Raw genomic sequence first — 11727 nt, 5'->3', positions numbered from 1 at the left:
CTACTGTTTGAGCCTGTGTGGTTTGATCAGGTGGAAGAACTTTGTATTGGCATAAAGACGTCATCTTGTCCAAATGAAGTTGTTCCAATACATTTCTTAAAAAGGATTTTTAAGGTTGTCAGTTGTGACATTTTAGCGATTTGTAATAGCAGTCTTAAATCAGGTGTTGTGTAGCCTGTTTTAAACATGCTGTTGTGCAGCCTGTGCTTAAAAAACCCAATCTTGATTTCTCTGTGTGGCGGGGGTGTGGTCTCTGGCCCGCTGCAGAGGAGGGGCGGCGCGGAGATGGGGCTGAACAGGTGTTTGGGACGAGAGACTGACTCTGACTATTTTATGTTTCAGTGACAGTCGAGGAGAGAGAGTGACCACTGAGTGGGAGTGTCTGTGTCCCTGCATTAAACCACAGTGAACAGTCATAATAAAATAAGTGTGCTGTCACCCACGGTCTGTGTGCGTGTGTTGGGGTCCGACGTCACAGTGTTGCCGAAACCTGGGCCGCAATGTCGCATCCCCAGCCCAACCCGCCTGCTCCTCCGGCGCCGCAGCCACCTGCCCAACCGCTACAAATGCCGGGCCAGATGATGCAGGACACTGAAGGTCGTGAACCGGTGAAATTCCTTGAAGGCTGTCGACCGACTTTGCTGAGTTTTCAAACTAAACAGGGGAAGATCAAAATCAACAGAGCCCATCGGTCCATTGGATTATCAAGACCTAACCACCCTCATGCAATGATTATTAAGGTGCATAATCCGGTAGACAAGATGAGGATCCTCCCTGCAGCTAAAGATAATGGCCCCCTGACTTATGATGGTCAGATCACTCGCATTCAACACGATTTGGCAACAAGAGTAAAAGAGATGCGGTGTGCATTTAACGGAGTGTGCCAAAAACGTATCCCAAAAAATATGCACTTTTATATGCGCTATCCTGCTGCACTGAATGCTTTTCATGGAGGAAAAAATATTATTTCAGTAAACCTGAAGATGCTCTTGCCTTTTAAGACAATTTGAGTTAAATTGAAGTACACCGACAGCAATTCAGCGAATAAGATTAATATTATTACAGCACTTAAGTATTAGACATACTCTGCTGATGCTAAGGTGTATTGGAACTGAAAGATGTACATTTATTTCTATGTGTTAACAGACCTCTCTGCACTGAATCATATCTGTTATTAACCTCTGTCTCTCTTCCACAGCATGTCTTTATCCTGTCTTCCTTCTCTCACCCCAACCAATCACAGCAGATGGCCCCGCCCCTCCCTGAGGCTGGTTCTGCCGGAGGTTTCTTCCTGTTAAAAGGGAGTTTTAACAGGAAGTGCTTCCTCATAGGGGGTCATATGATTGTTGGGTTTTTCTCTGTATGTATTATTGTAGGGTCGACCTTACAATATAAAGCAACTTGAGGCGACTGTTGTTGTGATTTATATAAATAAAATTGAATTGAATTGAAACCTTGCTGGGTGGATCTCTGGAGCTCCAAGAAAGTCCACAGCTGAGGGGAACTTGTTTTTTGCGGCCTGGGTCACAGCGAGGACGTCAGTGGAGTCCATGTTTAAGCCTCTTTGGGGAGAACGGGGAAGCTGAGCTGTTACTGTCTGAAATAAATAGCATGAATATGATTATTGTACAGAGCACAAAGCAGAAGGCCACGTTGCTTCAGTTCACGTCTTATTTGGTGTGTTTTCACTGAGGGTTCGGTGGCAGACACGTCTGAGCTCAGTCTGCTGCAGAAACACTGCAGCACTCCAGGAATTCACTCTCACTCTTTCAGAAAGTCCCACAGGAGCCAAACAACAGCCATAAAGGCGCTTCCTGCTGGGACGCTCGGCCTCACACCACAAGCAACATGTTCACAAAAACACTGAGCACAGCTTTTATTGTGAAATATTAGGAGGAAGCTGAGTAAAATTCTCGTTGAGGTGGAGGTCACTGAGATTCAAAGCCGTTAAAGATTGACAGCCAAAGGAAAGAAGCAAAACTTATATGAAGAGCTTACAGAGCGCCGTCAGCCTCGGGGGACAGAGAGGCTGTAACTGCATCTGCTGGTGTCACTGTGACCTCACAGCAGTTTACATGAAACATGAAATGAATTACAACCTTTGTGACATTAATCCCTTTGACCAGCTCATGGTGCAGAGTGTAGACTGTGATAATGAAAATGATTTAAGGGCTCGTATATGACACGTCTATAAAAATATAAAGTCTGTACAAATGTGAAACTACAAAGTTAAAAGCAGCTGGAACGACAGCTGTTCAAAGCTGAACACGTACATCAGCCAGAAGACAGAGTGAGTCCTCCATCTCTCTGAAGGAGGCCATCGTGGTGAGCACAGATGCAGCACCAGTGTGGATGTGTCCACTCTCACAGTGTCTCTCTTTCAAGTTTCTCCTCACATTCTCAAAAGAAGAACATGTCTATGCAGATGCCCAGAGCCTAACAACACACCCGCTATAAAAACTTTTGTACCACCAGATTTTCATATACTTACATTTGAAAGTGTTCGCCTCCTGCATTAACTCCCGCTTCGATCACTATCATTATCAGAGAAATATCTCCTGTATGGCCCGCAATGAATCCTGGGATATGTTGGGCCACAAAGGACACACCTGAACCATCCTTCAAATTCAGGGAAATGAAGGACGCATTTGGAAGACTTCAAATTTGAACAGTCTTCGTCGCGTCCATGTGATATAAATTCCTACAAATGTGGCATTCGAAGCATCCTCTCCCTGAATTTGGAAACACCCAATGTGATGCTAGAGAGCAGGAAGAACGAGTCTCAACTAGAGACACACACACTTGATTTCCTGTAACTGCAGAGGGGAGGAGCCACCCGAGCAGGTGAGAACAGGAAGAGAAACAGCTGAGCCTCCTTCAGAGCAGCAGGAGGACGGTGGAGCTGAGGCAGGTGAGTGTTAACACCATGTTGTTGTAGTTTTGCTGTCAGAGTCTCTGAGTGTGTTTGTGTGACTGTAGAGGGAAGAAGAAGAGTCACAGTGAGCTCTCTAGCTGTGATTGGCTCAATAATCACCTTCAATGGACTGAACACAGAGAACGAGCCGAGGAACCTGACAAACCTGTTTGTGTGTGTGTGTGTGTGTGTGTGTGTGTGTGTGTGTGTGTGTGTGTGTGTGTGTGTGTGTGTATGTGTGTGTGTGTTCCTGTTTAGACATCTTTATGAGGACAAAGAGTTGGTATGCTACTATACAGGGGGTGCAGAATTATTAGGCAAGTTGTATTTTTGAGGAATAATGTTATTATTGAACAACAACCATGTTCCCAATGAACCCAAAAAACTCATTAATATCAAAGCTGAATGTTTTTGGAAGTAGTTTTTAGTTTGTTTTTAGTTTGAGCTATTTTAGGGGGATATCTGTGTGTGCAGGTGACTATTACTGTGCAGAATTATTAGGCAACTTAACAAAAAACAAATATATACCCATTTCAATGATTTATTTTTACCAGTGAAACCAATATAACATCTCCACATTCACAAATATACATTTCTGACATTCAAAAACAAAACAAAAACAAATCAGCGACCAATATAGCCACCTTTCTTTGCAAGGACACTCAAAAGCCTGCCATCCATGGATTCTGTCAGTGTTTTGATCTGTTCACCATCAACATTGCGTGCAGCAGCAACCACAGCCTCCCAGACACTGTTCAGAGAGGTGCACTGTAAAAAAAATCCGTAAAAATACAGTACAATCTACTGTATAAACGTGAAGGAATTTTCCGTATTAGTCATTTACAGGTATTTTTCTGTATTTCTCAACTACTGCAATGCATTCCTCCCACCGTCCAAAGACATGCAGCTTGTGGGGATAGGTTAATTGGATAACCCAAATTGTCACTAGGTGTGAATGTGCAAATGAATGTGAGTGCGAATGGTTGTTTGTCCCTGTGTGTTAGCCTTGCGACAGACTGGCGACCTGTCCAGGGTGTACCCCGCCTCTCGCCCTATGACAGCTGGGATAGGCTCCAGCGCCCCCCGCGACCCTGAAAAGGATAAGCGGAAGTGAATGGATGGATGGATGGATGGATGCAATGCATTGTGGGAAAAAGAACCTGAAAAGGAGGGAAAAGTAAGCGCAAGAGCAGCCATTAGGCTTCTTTCAGGCTTCATCTGGATTTTGGATTCTGAAGTTGGAGAAACTGCCTTCAAATTTCTGTGGTAAGTATTAAAACTTATGTTTCGTTTTATTAAAATAATGTTTTTCAAAAGACTCCGTGTTTTTATTTAGAAAGAATTGTTAATTTATTTGTTAACTGGTTTCGGCTGTCTCCAGACAAGTCAGGAATATTTTGCTGACTCATTTTTTAAAATAATTGTTATTTAGGTTTAACATGACTTAAGCTTTATTTTAGTTAATGTTAAAATAATTTTTACTGTGATACCACCAGTTTTGCCCTTCAGTGGCTGAACCAGTTTTCATAAATATTATAGTTAGCTGTCTGTGTCTCTCTGGGTATTACACAGCTGTGACTGCTAACTAGCTAATTAGCGAAAGTCAGCGATGTGGATAACTGGGAAAGTGAGAACTTCATGGTTCTAGAAATTATTCTAGGACTCTAATAAGTACTGTATCAATACCTGTGTTTTACAGTTGGCTCTACTGTACACTTTAAAGGGTTTCAGGCAAAGTTACACTGACCCTAGTTTAAGCCTCAGACCTTCCTGGCTGACGCTAGCAAATGCTAATGTTAGCCTCTGATTTGGGCTGCTAAAGTAAAGACTTTTAGCTAGCTGACCAGCATAGATTATTTCGGTGGTTAACAGACTGTAGTGGTAAAATTATTGAAAGTATAGTTTCACCTCAGCACATTTACAATTACAGTATGTCTATTTTGTAGCACATAGAAATGTTTAGTTAATATTTACAGACAGACACATTTTCCCTGTAACTGTGTTTTTACTCCAACATTTGTTGAAAATGTAATTTATGAAATGCTGAGCAGCATTTCTTGTATGTGGAATATTTTTGTCACCCCACTGTGCTAATGTGATTAAATACTAAAAATTATTACTAAAAAAATTCAATAATAAATCAATAATAACTATTTCTTGATTGAACTATAATGTAAGCGCAGTGCTGGTGTGCAGGGGCTCTATATGCCTTGTCTATATCAAGCTTTTAGCCAAATATAAGCAGAGATATTTGTATCTTTCTTAAAAATCCAGATCCTTACAGATTATTTGAGAAATGGATCAACAGCTATCACTACTTGAAGCACTTTAAGTCCTGCAGTGGAAAAATATCCCTTATTTCACCTTTGATCACACACTTTGGTTTTCCAGTGCAGAGCAATGGCCAAGAAAAGGAAAGACTTCCCCGAGTGAAAAAAAAGATGAAGATACAAGCTGGTGATGATCCAGAGCAGCTGGTCTCAGGAAATGAAGAAAAACCCTGATCACCTTCTCTACAAACACAAGGTGAGTTTAATGTTGTGGTTGATTTAGTTTTTCAAGGTATGTATGTTACTTTAATTATAAACTGCTTTTGTTGCAACAGAATGGTGTTATGTGTATGCAACTCTACGTGAATTATAATCCTTTGTAGGGCTGCGTGATATGACCAAAATCTCATATCCCAATATAAGACGTATCTCTCCTGATAACGATATATATCACAAAATAGTGCATTTTCTGTAAATTCTGTGATTCTCGGGCAACTCGACTTATGTGAAATGTTTTCAGTTGGGCGTCGTGTACCTGGAGTCGAGTGTTTTGACCGATGCATGAAACTATACATTTTTAGACATGAGTTTAAATGGCCGCCATTTTCTTTCTGAGTATTTATTACACGGCGTGCTGCAAGGAAAAGCCTGTTCTAACGTTTGAGTCTAAGGATTATTTTGAGCACCTGACGACTCTTTTTTTGCTTTTCATTCGTAAACTCTCTCGAAACTCTTTCATGTGATTCTTGTGTAGGTGGTTAACCCTTTAGAGCCGATCGGAGCGGGAACGCTCTGTTATGCGTAACTATTTTTAAATCCCAGTAGCACTGCAACCACGTAAGCTAGCGCAAAAATTTATTTTGCATATGAAACCGGAGGAGTTGTACTTACATCTGATGCCATCAGCTTGTCCTAGGTCACGGTTTCCTTCCACATAAAGCTTTGCAAAAACTGCATAAAAAGCGCTTGCAGGAACAAAAACATAATATTCCAGAAACACGCTTTACCGATCTGATCAGCTGTTCAAAACACTTCCTACGTTGGAATAGACGTCAGCGCGAACTTTTGCATTTCCGCCATTACCTGCCCGAAACCGGAAGTGACGTCATTTTCGCGGAAATGTAGTCTTTTTTGCGATCAGGGCCTCAGGGCCTATACTGCTCTTTTTAAAAGTTATCTTTGACTTTATGACTTTCTGTGTCGTTTCTGGGATTCTTAGGACTCATATTGCACTGCTGGAAATAGTTTATTTTGATGCATATGCTGCTTTTTTGCAAATTTGCAGTATAATATTTATTTTCATTTTTCCTGCAGTGTATAAAAATTGGTGTATTTCAAAAATAAAACTATGAAGACACTCAAAATAAATTTCCTGTGGTGGGAAACTATTTTGTGCAACTTTTTTGTATTTACAGTTTTGAGGGATAAGACTCTTAAATTTCTCTAACTACAAATATATGTTAAAAAATCAAAAACGATTTTCAATTTTTTTGTAGTTTATTGCACTTTTTTGCAATTTATGTAATTACTATGCACTTAATGAATACATATTATTAAAATCTGGGCTATAATGGTTGTATTGATGTATAGCAACTTGAAATGCTCCCAAAAATGGCTCCACAGCATGTAAAAATATAATATAAGCTCTGGCGGACTTGGTTCTATGGTAGGTCTTAAAGGGTTAAAGAGGTTTGTCGTGTTCGAGTGGTGGTGGGGACCAGTTTGTGGCATAATTTGCATAGTACAGTTTTCTGGGGCGTGTCAGACTTTTCATAACCAAACCATGTCCATGCTACAGAGGTAGCCCCTCATTTAACAATAAGGTCCTCGATTTCTTTTGACTGGTCCTTCTGGTTCTGCCTCATCCTTGCTGGCCATGCTCTGTGCCTTCATCTGCGTGGTGACTGTAAGCGCCATTTATAGTTACTTGATGTTTTTATTTGAGGTCATTTGTTTGATGCATATTCTGAAATTTTATGTTTGAGAATAATGTATATCATTTCAGTTTAGTTTGAAAAGTCTCAACAGAAACTTAAGCTTTATTGTGAAAGGTTTACGTGGAAAATAAACAAGCGGACGGCGGAGCCACACGATGGTTTTATCCTCATTGTTGGTAACGAAAGTACGCGTAAAAACAGTCACTTGTCCGTCCATAGTGTGGTTATTTTAAGTATAAGAGAAGGAGAGAACTTTAAGAAATAATATAGCAACTACAGTGACCATCAAAACCATGAAAAAAATATTGCCGTAAACAGTTTATTTTGCAACACCACAAAACAAAGAATAGTGTATAATATGAAACGATAGACATTTTTATATCGTAATCTGATATATATCGTCATATCGCACAGCCCTAATCCTTTTTTTGTTTATGTTGTTTATGCTCTAGGTAAAAAAAAATTATAAAAATACAAACTTTTTAAAAATGTCTTGTTGTTTCTCTTTTTTTCTTCAGAATAAATTGCGACTAGTCTCAATGGCTGACACGGAGGAGCAACACAGCGACACGTTAACTCCGACTGCTGCAGTTCCTGTATGAACTGAGCAACTCTTAAAATCCAAGGAAAAGCTGTGTGTATTTTACTTAAAGCTCAGATGGACCTTGATGTACTAACATGTAGGCTGCATTAAGGACTTTGTCACACTGTTATATGAAGAGCGGTAACAAGACTTTGTAGTAATTTGTCTTACTATTGTCTTATTTGTTGTGATTTAGGGTCTGTGCGCACAAGCAGAGGTTTTTGTTTGTAACTGTAACCTCGTTTTCAGAGCCTTGTCTAATATTTAATGGTCATGAAATATGTCAGACTTTTTCCTCTACTTAACCAGCTTAGAGAATTTGAACACCGTGGAGAAAAAGGTGTGCATTAAGGATTTTGAACTATGATGTTTAAGTGTTGTCACTGCTGAGGATTCGTGGACACAGATCCTTATTCACTATGCTGCTGTTTACAGTTTAACTTTTCATCAGAACAAGCACTTCTAATTATACTTTGCTCCTCACTGACAAAACAAGTCCCGTAAATACACTTTTATCTTTAAGTTTGGGACAGTAATCTGTCTTAATTTATTATGTGTTGTAGTTATCATATGGGGAAAAGTCCTGTGGTTATCCATCAGTCCTGTTCGAATAAACCCAAAGTTCAGGAACATCTTCTTTAGATTTGTTCAGTTGTATTCATGTGGCACCACTTAAACAGTCAACAAATTTTGACTCAAGTATGTTATATTGTAAGGTAAAGAGCCCAAAGAGTTAATCTCAGACAAATGTTCACACAAATGTGAATTACATTCACTTCATTAATGAAGTGAATGTAATTCAGTAATCAAAGGTGTTTGGCTATAACTGACTACATGTGTATACTGTATCATAAGTGGACAGAGATGGATGTACTGTGACCAGGAGATATTTTATTTTGTATTCTTATGATCACAGTTATAATTAGAAGTATCAATCATTAATCATTTACCATTGTGGAATCTGATGACAGTATAATCTTTGTTTTATATCTATGGTAATCTGAGTAAAGATTAATGTATGCATATTATCATCATTGTAATCAAGTCTCAAATGGTATCCACAGCATTGTATTCACCGTCCATAACTGGAGGGTCCAGCAGGACCTTGTTCTAATTCATTTGCAGGCCTACATCAGAACATGCACATAGAGAGTTATGTAAACACGCACGTTCACCCTTATTTACACAGGGAGGTCATGTCAGGACATTCTCTAGTTGGACACGCAGGCTCACAGAACTGCACAACATGACATGTCACACACTTGTTTTTCTCTAAAGTATCATCTGATGTTTGTATAAGGAGAACTTTGGACTATGGGGAGACTGTTATCATTTCCAGTAAGGTCTAACTGTGTGATGTCATCATGGGTTACATAAGGATGGGGAACGGTCCACTCTTTGGAGATCTGTGGCTGTACGCTTGTCTTCCCATGCTTCTGTCTTAGAAGTGTGTAATAAAAATCACTATTCTGACATCTACTGAGACCATGCAGTCGTTTGTCTTCTCCTCAAAACTCGAATCATGACATTTCTGGTGCCGAAACCCGGGACCTCTCGCATGGCAGGCGAGAATTCTACCACTGAACCACCAATGCCTTAACCATTTGGCTGAGGCAAAACTACCACAAGGCAGTGATTCTAACTCAAAGGTACTCTGGATATTATTAAATGTGAACATGTCGTTAAATATGACATTTTTTGTTTGTCAGGTGTCCTGTTTGAAGAAAACACTTGGTAGCCACTTGAATGAATGTAAATAAACACATTTACATGAGGGCAACCTGATTTCAAGGTAATAAAAATGCTCAAATTTGAAAGCTTGTGAGTTATTTTGTTCATGTATCAGCTGTTTAGTAGTTTTATGACAAGATGGATGCTGTCATTATATTTTAGTATAGTGTTTGAGTTAAGGAGAATAAAAGAATATTTAACATTAATTGTACCAATGTTGTTGTGTACGAAGCACAAATTAATTTAAGTTTTAATTTATGAATTTTTGAGTACATGGTGTACTAGGTTGTAATTGCATAGAAATGTACGTTTAAGGATATAAAGAACTATATTTAATGAGTTACAGTGAAAAGAAGTGCTTGGAAATAGTAATATAAACAGAAATGTCAATTTTTCTATTAACGGAAAATATCTGTTAATGATACAGAAAATATACTGTGAATAAACGGAATCTTCTGTTTTATAGCTGAAGGAAATGTCCGTAAATAGTACAGAGAGTATACTGTAAATCTACAGAATTTTCCCTTTTATCATTTACAGAAAGGTCCGTCAAACCTCCGTAAAAAAACAGAAAATGTACTGGCAGAAAATTACCAGGACATTTTCTGTTTTTCTACGGAATATTTTTTTACAGTGTGTACTGTTTTCCCTCCTTGTAAATCTCACATTTGATGATGGACCACAGGTTCTCAATGGGGTTCAGATCAGGTGAACAAGGAGGCCATGTCATTAGTTTTTCTTCTTTTATACCCTTTCTTGCCAGCCACGCTGTGGAGTACTTGGACGCGTGTGATGCAGCATTGTCCTGCATGAAAATCATGTTTTTCTTGAAGGATGCAGACTTCTTCCTGTACCACTGCTTGAAGAAGGTGTCTTCCAGAAACTGGCAGTAGGACTGGGAGTTGAGCTTGACTCCATCCTCAACCCGAAAAGGCCCCACAAGCTCATCTTTGATGATACCAGCCCAAACCAGTACTCCACCTCCACCTTGCTGGCGTCGTGTGACTGTAGAGCAGGGGTGTCAAACTCAAATACACAGTGGGCCAGAATTCAAAACTGGATATTAATATTTATTGAAATATATTTATTCCTCCAGATATAAGAATGAATCTTTTCTTATGGACTCAAACACGTTTTGCTGAAAACCTGAATATGGAACAAGCAAAGCTTAATACTAAACAATGTATATATTAGCTGTATAATACCAGTAGGCCAGCTCTAATAGTAGTTTGGTGTGGCTTCAGAGTTTGACACCTATAGTAGTTTTAAAAGGAGCAACCTCATCAAGGACAGTTTGGCATTTATCATAAAAATTAGATGTCATCTGCTCGGTACCATCGCCGAGGGGAGACCTTAAACTTCTTAAAAGCAATAGAAAATAGTTCTGTTGCAGATGGGTTAAATACACAACAATGGGGTGTTGGAATAAGAGGAGGAAAATGGCAGTGAGATAAAAATATATCAAACACAACAGTGAAAAAACAGCATCACGTTTCCATGTGTAGGACCGGTAACCCTAAAGACAGCACAAGATCCAGCGTATGAGCCTGTTTCTGGGTGTAGATCAGTCTCATGATGAACAGGCTCAAGAACGTCTCTGGGATCACTGCTGTTGTTTTAAAATGGTTTATATCATATTTATCTGAGAGATCTTTTACTGTTCGTATGAATCAAATGATGTCTGGATCAACAGTTCTGCCTTGTGGGGTACCTCAGGGATCCGTCTTGGGTCCAATTCTCTTTTTGCTTTATGTATTCCACCTAGGCCAAATTATTAGGTGCTATGTATAAGTAGCTCACATCACTCCCGTCCTTGCTGATCTGCACTGGTTGCCTGTGAAATTTCGTATTCAATTTAAAATTCTGTTGTTTACTTTTAAAATTACCAATAACACAGGGCCAAGTTATCTTAAGGAACTCTTAAATTCATATCTTCCTACGAGGGCCTTAAGATCTTCCTCACAGTCATTGTTGGTTCAGCCCAGATCTCGCTTGAAGTCTAGAGGTGATCGAGCGTTCGCTCTAGCTGCACCTGAGCTGTGGAACAGTCTCCCGATTGGCATCCGGGCGTCTGATTCTATTCAATCTTTTAAATCACAGCTTAAAACATATCTGTTTGAACTTGCTTTTTCTACCAGTTAAATTCTCGCCTTGCTTCTAGTGTGTTGTTCTAATGTTCTAATGTGTCTGGTTGTTTTGCGTTGTCCTGTGCTGTCAATGTTTTCCATCACTGTGTTTGATGGTTCAGCTTTACAGCTTTACTCTGCTATAGCTCTGTGCTATAGTTTATTC

At 39.5% G+C, this 11727-nt stretch overlaps 1 long non-coding RNA gene across 2 annotated transcripts in view; it reads left to right on the top strand.

Moving 5' to 3' along the window:
* The first annotated feature begins 4048 nt into the window (after nucleotides 1-4048).
* LOC147321533 (uncharacterized) overlaps nucleotides 4049-11727 on the top strand; it is a 7994-nt gene continuing 315 nt past the window's right edge. The window contains exons 1-4 of one of the 2 annotated variants that reach the window (XR_015130979.1): nucleotides 4049-4180; nucleotides 5306-5440; nucleotides 7640-9496; nucleotides 10199-11727. The exon at nucleotides 10199-11727 is cut by the window's right edge and continues 315 nt beyond it. This is a non-coding gene — a long non-coding RNA (uncharacterized LOC147321533). Of the gene's footprint in view, nucleotides 4181-5305; nucleotides 5441-7639 lie in introns of both variants that reach the window. The other variant, XR_015130978.1, reaches the window with a different exon arrangement.

This window comes from Aulonocara sp. 'chitande type north' Nkhata Bay, linkage group LG9 (genome assembly GCF_057382095.1).
Source record: "Aulonocara sp. 'chitande type north' Nkhata Bay isolate Kocher_YH1m ecotype deep benthic linkage group LG9, A_spYH_male_GT1.1, whole genome shotgun sequence".
Lineage (NCBI taxonomy): Eukaryota > Metazoa > Chordata > Actinopteri > Cichliformes > Cichlidae > Aulonocara > Aulonocara sp. 'chitande type north' Nkhata Bay.
Note: the sequence above shows the minus strand (reverse complement) of the source record. Positions and strands in the feature narration are given on the sequence as shown.